This window comes from Phyllostomus discolor, chromosome 2 (genome assembly GCF_004126475.2).
Source record: "Phyllostomus discolor isolate MPI-MPIP mPhyDis1 chromosome 2, mPhyDis1.pri.v3, whole genome shotgun sequence".
NCBI lineage: Eukaryota > Metazoa > Chordata > Mammalia > Chiroptera > Phyllostomidae > Phyllostomus > Phyllostomus discolor.
This window is the reverse complement of record NC_040904.2, coordinates 130,552,738-130,566,665: the sequence shown is the minus strand read 5'-3', so window position 1 is coordinate 130,566,665 and position 13,928 is coordinate 130,552,738.

Sequence of the window (13,928 nt, the reverse complement as noted above, 5' to 3'; positions counted from 1 at the left end):
ATTAGTGCTTTTAATAAGAGATTGTTTCTCCTCAAATTGCCCTTGATTGATGTTCTAGCCTGAAAGTTATGTCCTGTTTAGATTGGAGCTTTCAAATGTGTATTTACTGTATGGCACCTACTTGGTCTATAAATATTCTCCTTTCTGTTTACCCTGCATCTTGGGGAGAGTTGATATTCCACCACAGAGTACAGCCATCCAGAATTTAAGTGGGCAAACAGATGAAAGGCTTTATTCTCGTATCTGCACTGTAAAATAATGGCTTAGTTTAGGTACTTTGTTTAAGATAGTTATAGCCCTTTGAGAACTGTTTGATTTCCTTCAAGTTGTCCCTTAAATAGCAATAATCCATCCCTGGTAATTTGCATTGTTGAGGTTATTTCTTTAATAATACATGAGATGGATTTTTGATGGAGATAAAGATTAACATGACAACAAAGTGGAATATGGTTTATCATTTAAACCATGACTGTTTTTATTTTTGTAAACAATCCTGTATTTTTAATAAATCTATTTTCAATACCTGAGGAAGTATTACTGTTTACAAATAACGTATGTGCTCTTTTTTAGAATGATGTCTGAGCATATCATTAGTATGCACATTAATTCACCACTATGTGAGCTCACTTTATGACTCTATGAGATTAACAAAGAAAATTAAGGCATAGTCACATTCAGCATTTCAGGTTTACATCTCTTTGGAGATTTTTTCAACAAAAGGTTGGCTTCTTGTGAAACATCTTCATTCTTGGAGGCCAGTTTCAATAACTTCCCCAGCATTGCTCATGGTCTCAGACAATACAAAATACCACTAGAAACAAAATATTTAGTTCTTCCCATACAGCAAGAAACACAGAAGTTTGTGCCATCAAAACAGCTCTTGGCCCTGGCAGGGCAGGGTAGTTCCATTGGTTAGAATGTTATCCCCATACCCCAAAGTGTGGGTTTGATGCCCAGTCAGAGAACATACAAGAACCAAGCAATGAATGTATAAATAAGTAGAACGATACATCAATGATCTATGTTTCTCTCTTTCTTCCCTCTCTCTATCTCTAAAATCAATAAATGAAAATAGCTCTTAAACATAGATGATTTTTAACTTTCTGAATAAGAAAGAACATTATGTGCTTGTCTGAGGAAAGTAAAACCACATAGCCATAGCTGCTGAGCCATCACAGGACATACTGTGAATGTAACAGGGTATAGCCAAGAGGGGGGACCCCAAATAGGGATTTGGAATGGGGTCCAGAACTCAAGGTGTTCAGGAAATATTAGGACATCCTCAATCCACCCCCCACAGGTGTGGGTTGGGGGAAAGGACAAATGGAGCAGGGCCTTTGAGAGCTGTTTTGCATAGCAACAGTTTACAGCTAACCTCTGGTGTGGTCATTTAACATATCTTATAACCTTTAACTGGTTGCACAGATATGTTAAATAGCTGTGGCCATGCTCTGAGCTAGGGGGATGGAAGTAACTTCCCCACCAAGATAAAACTGGAAGGCAAGTCCCCCAAGTTATAGTGCCTGCGTGGAAGATTGGAGAAGATTGGCTCCATGACATGGGGCCACACTTGCCCAGACTCACTATGGCAGCCCAGTAAAGCTGGAAGGATATGAGAAGGCTAGCAAGTGTAGCTGATGGTGGGAGGAGTCAGAAGTGGGGCTTCAGAGGAAGATTGGTGCAGAGATTTAAACCCAGACATGGTTGTAGCAGTGCAGGGGGAGACCCACTCAGTCTTTAGCAGAGTGGAGACTCCTGCAGCCCTGCGAGAGAGAATCACCATGTGGCTTTAGCAGAGAACCGCCACTCAGCTTTGGCAGAGCGGCGACCCCCTGCCTTGCAGCTGTTGAGGAGGGAGAACCATGCAGTTTTAGCTGAATGGAGACTGCCGCAGCCATTGTGCAGAGATAACCACTCGGCTTTGCCAGAGTGGGGACCCCCGCAGCTTTAGAAAGGGGAACCACCACCCAGCTTTACCAGAGATCCCAGAGACACAGCTGATGGTGCCGGGAACCAAGGGAGGCCTACCAGCCAAGCACGGATTACTGGGAAGAACCAGGGGCTGCCTGAGCCATGGACTTCTATTTCTTTTCCTGAGATACAGTACTTCAGACTGGGCAAAGGGGGAAGGAAGGACTGTGTCTGTTTGTGGGTGTTTTAAGGAACTTTGAGATTTTGATGAAGACATTAGGTCACTGCTTTGTCTGTATAGCATTAAATAAACATTTCCTTTCCTTTTCACGAATCTCTGGCATTGAGAGATGTCTTTCCTCTAAGGTGGCGGACATAACGAACCTGGGGGGTTCCTTTCCGTAACAGTATATCATCCCAGCACCCCCTGCCTTGTTCTGTAACATGAAGATTATTTCATGTTTGACTTCATGTAGTTGTAAATCTTAATGGGTGCCAATTGGCAATTAAAAGATTGGTGGCACCAACATTACCTAACAACCAAGTACTTAATGATGCTGTTGCAAATCTCGTGGTTTAAAGGGCTTTTTTGTTTCTTATTGTGATTAAAATAACAGAAAAAATTTACCATTTTACATTTTAAGTGTTCAATTTAGGGACATTAAGTACACTTCCAATGTTGTGTAACCATCACTACTATCCATTTCCAGAATTTTTTTACCCTCCCAAACAAAAACTGTACCTATTAAATAGTAACTCCACTTTTCCTTCTCCCCTCAGGACCCTGTAACCTCTATTTTATTGCCTCCATGAATTTGCCTACTCTAGAAACCTCATATAATTGGAATGATACAACACATTTATTTATTTAGGGGATGTTGGGAACCACCCTGCCTGGTTTCAGAAGCTGTATCCCCCCCCCCCTCCGCCCCCTGGCTAAGGCTAAGTGAGCAAACTTCAGACCATAGGCCACTAAGGAGACAAAAGTTATCTCCCTGGCAGGAGCGCCGCTTCTGCTCCTTTTTCTTCACCCTGCCTGGCCCCCAGTGCTTGATCGGTTAGCCAATGGTGGGTAAGATTCCCCAAGGGAGGGACAATCTCAGACAGGCATGATCATGTGGAGGCCCTCAGGGAAAGACTTGGGGGACTATGGAAAAAGGGGGTGATGGACCCTCACCCCTCGGCCATGACATGGCCTGAGTTCTCATTCTGACTGCGAGAAGTCTCATTCTGACTGCGAGAAGTCTCCTAATCTCTTGGCTGCCTTAATTCCCCTGCCTGCCTTAAGCCTGAAATAATGCTGGTGGTGGGTACCACCCTGTGCTGGAAAGGGCAGGTTCCCTAGGACAATCAGGCCTAAGAAAGAATATGTAAAATCCTGTGAAACCTGCTTTGTTTAGAATGCTCTCAATTAAATAAGGGCCCAAGCAAGAAGTGAGTTTGTTCCTCAAAGTTTTATAGCTCTTTAGCTATCTGACCCTGACTCAAAATAGGCCCTCAGAGTTCTTTGTTATCTATTGTTTGATCCTTACTGCCTGACAATAATTAATGAGCTTTACCTGTATTCCTATGCAAATGAACCCAGTAAAAGCCTATTGAGGAAAAGGCTCTTGGCCCTTCTCCTTTGAGAGATTGGACACCTTTCCTCCCCAAGAAGATCATGTCTTGGTAAACTTATTCTCATCCATGGTGGCTGGTGGGGGGGGGGGGGTTGCAGGCAGAGCCCCCTCCCAAGGGGAAAAAAAGCATTTTTTAATTGTTTTGGCTAAGTTTTTTTTCTTTTTAATTTACACGAGAAAAAAGCAGAATGGAAGGAAACTGTCAGAGGCAGTGAAGGAGCCAATCATGTTACTGAAGGAAGGGTTTCTTCTGAGAGGACCACCCTGGCCCCCACCAGTAAACCATGACTGATGAGCCTGGGAGCTTACTATGATTATGCCAGAGATATAATCTGAAGATACCCAACCTTCTTTATTAAGATTAGTATCAAATCAAAACAGAACATATACAGATTTTCTGAGAAAATACTAAGGAAGCTTTAATATTACTAAATATTTGTTTACAAAAATTGAGGATATAATCTGAGGACAAGCTAATGCAATTGGAATGACAGTACTGACTCTTTGTTTGGAGGGATATATTTTCAGTACTGTTAATTGAGCATCAGTAAAGTATCTGTTCTTGTCACAGCAGTGCTATGAATCATGAAATGTAAAGGTATGATTTGTGACCATAAAATAAAGTTAAACAAACTTGACATAGCCAAATAAACTTTTAATTTGGGTCTTACTAAAGATATTTCCTATACCAACTAGCTAATTTTATGAAAGTACTAAAGACAATGTCTTCCTGAAAGAATAGTGTATATTTCTACAACTACTTATAAATTTTATTTTTAAATATTGAGTATGTTGAAGTTAAAAACAAACCACTTAAATGTTTAACTCCAAACAAGAGAAATCATTTAAGCATTGTGTAGATTCTTAGGGAAAAAAATGTCAGTACCAAACAAAAACCAAGGGAGAAGTGAAGTTTCTTTTGTTTATAATTTAAAAATCATAATTCAGTTCATTCCAAACTTAACTTATACTGTAGCATCCAGGATATGAAAATCAGAGTGAATGCTTCATCATAGCAGGGATACTTGTGTCTTTTATTCATTGCTATATCTCTGCACTTAAAACAGGCATGGTGCAGAGTGGTCAAGGTAAATTGTTGAATTTGCCTTACGAGTCCCTCCATGTCCAACTTCATATCCCAGGGTGTTTCCACAGTGCACCTTTCCCATCACAGCTGTCATTTGTCCCATAGCGCCGTGAGCCTCAAACTTCAGCCAACTGATCAGCAACATCCTACGTTTTTATCACCTTCTCTGTTTTACCTAATGATTATTCATTACTTAAAAATAATTGCTCTGAAAGTACTAAAGTCTGCAAAACCACATTATTATATGGTAGATATATTTTTGTTATATGCTTAAGTAAATACATAATTATTCTAATAACACTATTCATTGATGTGTCACATAAAATGATAGTGCCTACTATCAATGGAAGAGGATTTCACTTTGTGAAAAATGTTTATTAAACCCTCACCCAATCTTCTTAAAACCAAATTCTAATATTTTATATTTAACATAGTGCTAGTAATTAACCCATAACAAATGTCAGATTTGAGGATATTTGGGGGCTATCTACTCAATGCCCCTTTAGATTGTTGGGATCAGCTTAGAAATATAACCCCAGTTTTCTGTTTGTGAGGTAATTCAAACCTCTTTCCCAAATGTCACCAAGATTCCCAGTAACAGCAATCTATAGGCTATATTGATTGTATTTCCTATGTGTTAAATCTATTATGTGAGGATCTTGGGATGACTACTCACAATGCTCAGACTGGGAAAAGTTACCTGGAGCAACAGGGCCCAGACTGAATATCATGTATCTTCTAATGCCACTTGCAAATCCTACATTAGATCTCTCCTCATAGAGTTTCTTCATGCCTTATCTTATTTCCAGACTGGCCCTTCAGTATTTTCCTTGATAATTAAGGAAATTGTCAAGGAAAGTACACACACACACACACACACATTCAGAGATGTTTTAGGTCAAGCAGATCACCAGATCTTCTTAGGTCACCAGAAAGCAGATCCTGAAAAAAACTTTCTTATGGGAAGTTGATTGGGGAAAGCTCTTAGAAACAACCTTTGTAAGGAAGAGACAGGATTAGGATTAGAAGTGGAACTATGTTGTAATCACAACCACAGCCTCATCTGATATAGTATGGAGCTCTAGAGTTGAGAGGACTTTAGATGTGAGTCAAATGCAGCAAGGCAGCAGAACTTCTATAGCACGGCATTGACCAAATAGAATGTGTGAGAAGCCACTGAGAGAAGGCACTTAACCGTGAGTGGGGTAGCTCCTATCATCAGTAGGACTAAGCTATGAAATGTCAGTTGTCAAAAATTCTGACAACTGACAGCTAGAGAAATAAGTGCTTCAACAATGAAGAGTTTGTCTGAGCAATGGCCCACATCATCCACCACAAGAGCTTCCCATCTTATCATACAGGAACATTTTTTTCATATGAATAAAGTTCACAGTATTTTCTATTATTTTGAAAATGTCATTGTAGCCCTGGCTGGGAGGCTCCATTGGTTGGGGCATTAACCCGTATACCAAAAGTTTGTAGGTTTGACCCTTGTTCGGGCACAAACCTGGATTGTGAGTTTGATCCCCAGACAGGGATCCTGCGGGAGGCAATCAACAGACGTTGCTCTCACATCCATGTTTCTCTCCTTCTCCCTCTCTCTTTCTCTAAAATTAATAAACATACCCTTGGATGAGAATTTTTTATAAAGTAAATTTCTTTGTATCTCTTTATCTCACTAAATCAAAAGTTGGTTAAAAGTAGAGGTTATATATGCCTTTCCAAATGTATAATTCCTGACATCTGGCATACTAAGTATAGCTCAACAATTTTTTGTTAAATTAAAAAAAAAAAAACTGAAAAACTAGACATTTGGCACAAGTCCATAGGAAATCAAATTACAATGAATTAATAGTATATTAAAATCATGAACTTGGCTAACAAACCTATATATGGCTGCTTATATGTTGTTGAGGGACACATATGCCAAGTGGACTGTATTTCAGCATTTTGTTAGGAAGTGTGGGGAACTGTAATCTAATCCAAGGGTTTTCAAATATGCTACCATTTGAGAGTTAAGAAAAAAAATGGTTGGTTTTTCCCAAAGAGAACAATACTATAACTAGAATAGTACTGACATTTTATGAACATGTCATCGTATCACTAATAAAAAGGTCCGTAAACATAAAACAACTCTCAATAGTCATTTCATACTACATCTGTGAAGAAAATGCTGTGTCTTAGTCTGTCTGGGATCCATAACCAAATCTTTAGACTGGGTGGTTTACAAACAACAGACATTCACTTCTCACAGTTCTTGAAGCTTGGGAGTCCAAGATTAGGATGCTGGCAGACTTGGTATCTTGTGATAGCTCGCTCCTGGTTCCTACCTAGTTGTTACATTGCTATTAATTCACATCACAGAAGAGAAAAAAACTCTCTTTTCTTTTTTTTATAAATTATTTTTATTTTCTTTAATTTATTTTTATTGTAATTTTTCCATTACCATTTATCCCCCTTAACATTAATCTCAACCATGAGATCTCCACTCTCATGACCCACTCACCTTCTAAAGGACTCACTTCTACATACCATCATAATAAGGATTAGATTTAAATATATAAATTTTGGAGATACACACATTGAATTTATAACTCATTGTACTACAGCGTCTCATATTTACAGAGAGCTCAAACATAAGACATTGAATTTGGTAAAGAAGTAAGGTTAATGAATTTGTTTAAATTGCCATCCATACTTTACCACTGTATTCTCTTAGTACTCCAAAAATTACTTACAAAATAAATAGATAGGTGAAAGATATTTGTAAGGACATAGAAAATTAGGGGGTCATGTTATTCCCAACCCCACCTTCCTCTCCCTGTGACATTGCCGCTGTTCATCTCGCTTCTCCATGTGCTGTAATCCCACAGAACATTGTTACTGCTATTCCTTTAACAAAATTATCTCATAAGTAAAAATAAGAAAACTAACATATTTTTATTTTCTATCAATTTTTATCTTCTCTCTATTAATTTTTATCTCTGACACTCTTTCCTCAGTCTAACGCTCTCCCAACCTTTCTGACACTCCTTCTTTCTTTCTTTAGGTGGATCCAAGTTCATGACTTGTTTTATTTTCCTTTTGCTTAAAGAAATCTTTACAGGTATGGTGGCAATGAATTCCTTCAATTTTTGTTCACCCAAGAGAGGTTTTACTTCTCCTCCACTTTGAAGAAAAATTTTTCTGGATATAGAATTATTGCCTGGTGCTTTTTCTTTTTTCTTTCAACACTTTAAAGGTTCATCTCACTTTTTTCTTCCTTGTATGATTTCTGAAAAGACATTTTCCCTCTACATTCTTTTAAGATTTTTTTCTGTCTCTCTCTAATTTGGAGAGAGAGGGGTTATAAATATGGTATGCCTATATGGGGTGGGCAAAAGTGGGCTTATAGTTGTAAATATAAAAAACACAGTTTATTCTTTCATTATTATTTATTAATGATGGTGTTATTTTTAAAAAGAAACAGCTGTAAACCTACTTTTGTTCTATACCATATGTAGTCCTTTGGTATTTATCCTACCTACTATTCTCTGACCTCCCTGGATTTGTGTTTTGGTATCTTTCTTAAATGTTGGAAGGTTCTCAGCCATTGTTACTTCAAATATTTATTTTTTCTTACGGGATTCCAATCATGTGTATGTTACATTTTTTATATTGTTCAATAGTTTGTACATGTTCTATGTTTTTGTTTGTTTTGCTTTCAAATTCATGTGGATAGTGTCTAGTGATTTATCTTCAAGCTCACTGATTCTTTCCTTGGATTTCTCTACTCAGTTGGTGAGCTTATCACAGGTATTTTTCCTGTCTGTTTTAAGATTTGGGATTTCTAGCATTTCATTTGGATTCTCCCTCAGGGTTTCTATCTCTTTGTTTATGTTACCCAGCTGTTCTTACATGTTTACTTTCTTTTTCATTAAGGCTCCTACAATATTACCAAACATTTTTTTTTAAACCCTGTGCCCTGGCCAGTGTGTCTCCATTAGCTGGAGTGTTGTCTCATGACCAAGTATTGCAGGTTCGATTCCTGGTCAGGGTGCATATTTAGTTTGCACATTGATCCCTGGTCCCAGCACAGGTGAGAGGCAACTGACCCATGCTTCTGTCTCATACTCTCCTTCTAAAAGCAATGAAAGAAAAATGTCCTTGGGTGAGAATAAAAATGTTTTTTAAATTCCCTACAATAATTCCAACATCTGCGTCATATCTGAGTCTGGTTCTAAGGCTTACTTTGTCTTTTTAGACTATTTGGCATGATATATATACATATGTGTGTGTGTGTATTTTACTGAAAGTTGCCATTTAAGTGATTCTACCAGTCCATGGCTGCTGCTGCGTCTGCTGCAGTTAAACAGATCCCAGCTACGACTCTGAATTCGCCTGCCTAGACAAAGTGCTGTGCAGTGCTTTGGCCTAAAACTTCAGTTTTCTGGTCGTTCCAAAAACATCACTGATATTCAGTTTGTCTTTTTCTTATTGAAATAGGAGTTACTTCCAAGCTTTGTTACTGAAACTGGAAATGTCTCAGTTCTTTTAAGTCAGTGATTTTTATCCTTCTCCCTCCTCCAGAATTCTATTATCATAGTCTTATTTTCTCTCTTCACTGTTATTTTTGATGTATTTTAAAGATTTTTTGACACATTTATTGGATATGGTAAAGAAGTAAGGTTAATGAATGTGTGTAAATTGCCATCCGTACTTTAACACTGTATTCCTTTAGTACTCCTTGAGACATCATTGCCCCAAATATATCAATATCTACTTTGGTTTTCAGAATTATCTTCTTCACTTTTATATCTTGAAGCCAAAACAGTACTTGGCAAATAATTAGTACTTCAAAAAATATTTACTTAATAAATTGATAGGTGAATGAACAAATACATGCATAAATGGTCACCTATTGATGTAGCAGCTATTCCAGAAAGTCTTCCCTTCAAACCGTCTCATCGATACTTTATTTACACTGGAAGTTGTTCTGGAGTTTCATGGATTTCAGTCCAGGAGTCTTTTCAAATTTCTGGAGTTATGTATTGTTGACTTACTCTGGGAGAAATGACAGAGAAATCAGTATCACCCAATACTTCAGTAGAAAATTTGTATGAGCCTAAACAAAATAATCCGAAGACTGTCACAAGTGGCAGAACTCACATGTTTACTTTGGTGAATTTTCTTCCTTGTGATACCTTGGGAAGAAAGAAGATACCTTTAATATTAAAATGGCCTTTATCACGATCATATATGCACATTTAAAAATAACTATGCTGAATTGTCACTTTTATATATGATTTGTTAGCCTAATGCCCAGAACATACATGCTTCTTAGCAAATATTTTCTAATTGATTCAACAAATGAATGACTGGGTTTGCCTTACACATGTGATAGAGGTATGTGGGTTTGCCATATAGGGCACTAATGTCTTGTGCTAGAGTAGGGATCAGCAAACTTTTTTGTAATTAAATATTAAATATTTAATATTATTATTAAATATTTTTGGTTTGTTGGCAATATATCACTATTCTATCTACTTAGCTCTGGCATTGCAGAGCAAAGGGGGACAGAGACATTATCTAAATAAGTGATCATGACTCTATGCCAATAAAACTTTGTTCTTAAAAGTAAGAAGTGGCCTGGGTTTATGATGTATGCATCATAAAGTACTGGCATTTATCTTGTGCTCTATAATTTACTATTTCTCTTTCTACTGAACATTCTTTCTAGAATATCTCATAGACCCCTCAATCTCAGCATGTTCAAAATGGAATTTGTTGCTGTCCAACATAAGTGTTCTCTGTGTATTTTTTTTTTTTACTTTAGAAATGGGCAAAGTCATCTACCCAAATAATCAGCAGTCTAAGGTTTTTCATGTGGTGTTTATCTGTCATCTCTTCTTTACCTCCGTGGAGCTTCCTTGATGAGCTTCTCTATCACTGTGCCATACATAAACTATTGTTATAATTTGCCTCCAGTATTGCCTTCCCCTAACCCATGATCAAATAAGTCACCAGCATGATATATGTAACTTAATAGTCTGATTATGATATTTGTTGCTTAAAATTTTTCAAAATCTTCATAAAGATCATAAATAAGAGGCTAAACTTTAGATATAACCTTCAACCCACATATTTTAAATCAATGAATTTCTCCAATAATATTATCTAGCAATATAGGATTATATATTGGAAACTGTTCTTACGTTTTAATGTATCTATGTTAAGCCAGATTCATTCATTTTTATTACTTGTCTGTTCTCTGTAGGCATTAAATTCTTGGATTCTTCTTCTAAGTGACTCAATGCTGTCCAATAGAATTTTATACAATGGTAGAAATGATTAATACCTGTATTGACCCACAGACTTGCCACTAGATATGCAATACTGGTTATTGAGCATCTGAACTGTGGCTAAAGTGACATAAAATTTAATTTTTAATTATATTTAATTTTAATTAACTACAATTAAATTTAAATATCCCCATGTAGCTAGTAATTAGAATATGAGGTTAATGTCAGTTTTTGCTTAGTCTCCAGCCTAATCTCTAAGGGTGCCCTGCCATGCCCTATGCACACACCAAGCATGCCGAACAACCTGGGGGGCCCAGTGCATCGTGTCATTTCATCCCCTCCACCCCCGGCTCAGGCTTATACTTTGTCTCCTCTCCCATCAACTAGTGAAATCTACCTACGTTTCAATGTTTGTTTAAAATTTACTTCTCTATAAAGTATCTTGATCTTTGCCATTATCTCAGTCCTTACACTTATTATTAACTCCTTTATGTCATTTACTCCATCATGTACTTATGACAGACTTTTCTCAAATTATCTATATCATTCAATTATGCTTATTTGTTTATATGTCTTTCTCCCCTTACCAGAAACCCCATTTAATATATACATGTATTTAGAAAGACATTTTTACAACCTAGACAGTGGATACTCTATAGATACTGAATAAATATTTATTGAATTAATAAATAAGTGAATAGAAATTTGGGACTGTAATACTAACCAATTTAAAAACTGGCTATATGATATTATAAATATCTATTCTGAAAAAAAATCCTCTTGTAAATAAGAGCCATATTATCAGAGTCTCTAAAAGTTTGACACAGATTAATCCCATTTCATTTTAAAGGCTAATATTTTAAAATTTAAAATATATAAAATACAATGTGGAATTAGTAGTTCTTTAAGAGTTATGGTAATAGTTTTTAAAAATTCCATCAGTGTATCTATGTGACTATATGTACAATATTACTTGAAGATACTGCTAAAAGTCAAATTTTGAAATTCCATGAGTGTCAAATCTAGTGCCAAGTTATCCTAACATACATACATATACATATGTATATATACACCTTGTCCCCATGGTGGGCTCTAATTTTTGTATATGAAAACATAGAGTAGAAGGAATGCATTTATTTGTTTACATGTACAATTTCTATTTTTGAAACTTTTATAAGTTTTCAGGGAGAAAACATAAGAATTTTGGGTTAAAGTATTATATAATATCGTCTTGAGCATAATAAGATGCTTTTGATAGTAGCTCAATATTTTCAAAGTTCTTACCAATTAATTGCCTTTTTTCCACAATATTTTGTAAGTAATTATTCACCAAAGATGGCTATTCTCCCAGACAAACTTATTTTCTCATAATGTTTGAGTGGACTAGGGTTTATGAATCATAAACACACATAATTTGTGCATTTGGAGGGATATATTACTGCATGTTTTCACTTGCAATTAAATTATACCCTGAAGATAATAGTAAATATTACTCAAGTCATTTTTAATGTACAAACACAGCTACTCAATCTATACTGTGAATAAAGATTAGAATCCAAAAGTTATTGTTTAGTAAAGGAATATTAGCTTGCAGAAAGTAATTGTTTTATGAGAATTTCTATCTATGAACAGAGGAAATTGCAATAGTCATAAAACAGCTCTGCCAGACACTTAATTAACTTTACTGCTTTAGGGATTAATTTATTTACTGCCTCATTATTCCCACATTCACGAAAATACAGTAGAATCTGTTGACAGCTACATATTCTCCAAGACATAATTAACTATTGATAAGGGTAATGTTCCCCAACCACTCTGATTATTTGATCTGATCTCAGACACATGTCCTTACACTCTTTTCCTCATCACAAATATCTGTCTTTGGTTGTACGTGGCTCAAAGTGGAAGTTTTCTCTATTTGTGCTGAAATTCTCTGGGCAAACTGTTCATTGGTAGAGGTAGCTCCTCAAAGTATGCTGCTGCTGTTACGTAGAAAACCTAAAATACCGGGTATTGGATTTGAGACTGATTAGTGAAAGGCAAGAAAACTGGTTTTGAAGAAACACTAAAAAAATGGAATGGACAACAATATAAGAGGCTGGAAGAAAGGTAGCCCATAGTATCCACTCCTAGTGAAAATTTACTGCTATATCAAAGAAAGCATATGAGCCCAATTAACTTGTAAATTTGGGCAAGTTGGTTTCCCGGCAAAGTGTTGAAACTACAGCTAATTGCTTTTAGCAGCATCTGATGAGTTACACAATGTATCTTTTGTGTTAGTCAGATCTTTACATGAATCACAGCTTCACTATTCCATAGCTTATAAACTATGGGCAAGTTTCCCTCTCTGAAATTTGGTTTATAAATTCACATTTAGCATCAGGATAATAATCACTTACTTCAGAGCATTATCATTGGGCTTTCATTGTTAGAAAAGATGTGCAATACATTTGCCACAAAGCCTGAAACATAACAATTCATCAGTATAGCCACAAACACCATATCTTAAATGAATAAATATCTTTCAAATGATTACATACAGCAGGGGTGTCAAACTCATTTTCACTGGGGGCCACATCAGCCTTGTGGTTGTCTTCAAAGGGCCAAATGTAATTTCAACTCCTTAACAGTTAAGGAGTAAGTTACATGTATACAGTCCTAAAATTATTTTGGCCCTTTGAAGGCAACTGTGAGGCTAATGTGGCCTCCGGCAAAAATGAGTTTGACACCCCTGACATACAGCCTTTACAATAAAATATAATAGTGGAGCCCATCAAGTCCCATCAAAATCCCCATCACTTAGAAGGAGAGCTCTCTGAAGGCAAGAACTTTGTCGTTTACATTGCTCTATCCACACTTCAAAACAGTGCACACCATAGAAACTCAATAAATATATGTACATTAGGTAAGGAAGTAATAACAATGCTAGCTTTTAGGAGGGGAGGGAGAAGGGGACTGGCGAGACCCTCCTGTTTGGGGGCTGCTGATGCAAATGCACTTGCCTATGTTGAGCTAGTGGCAGCAATTGTG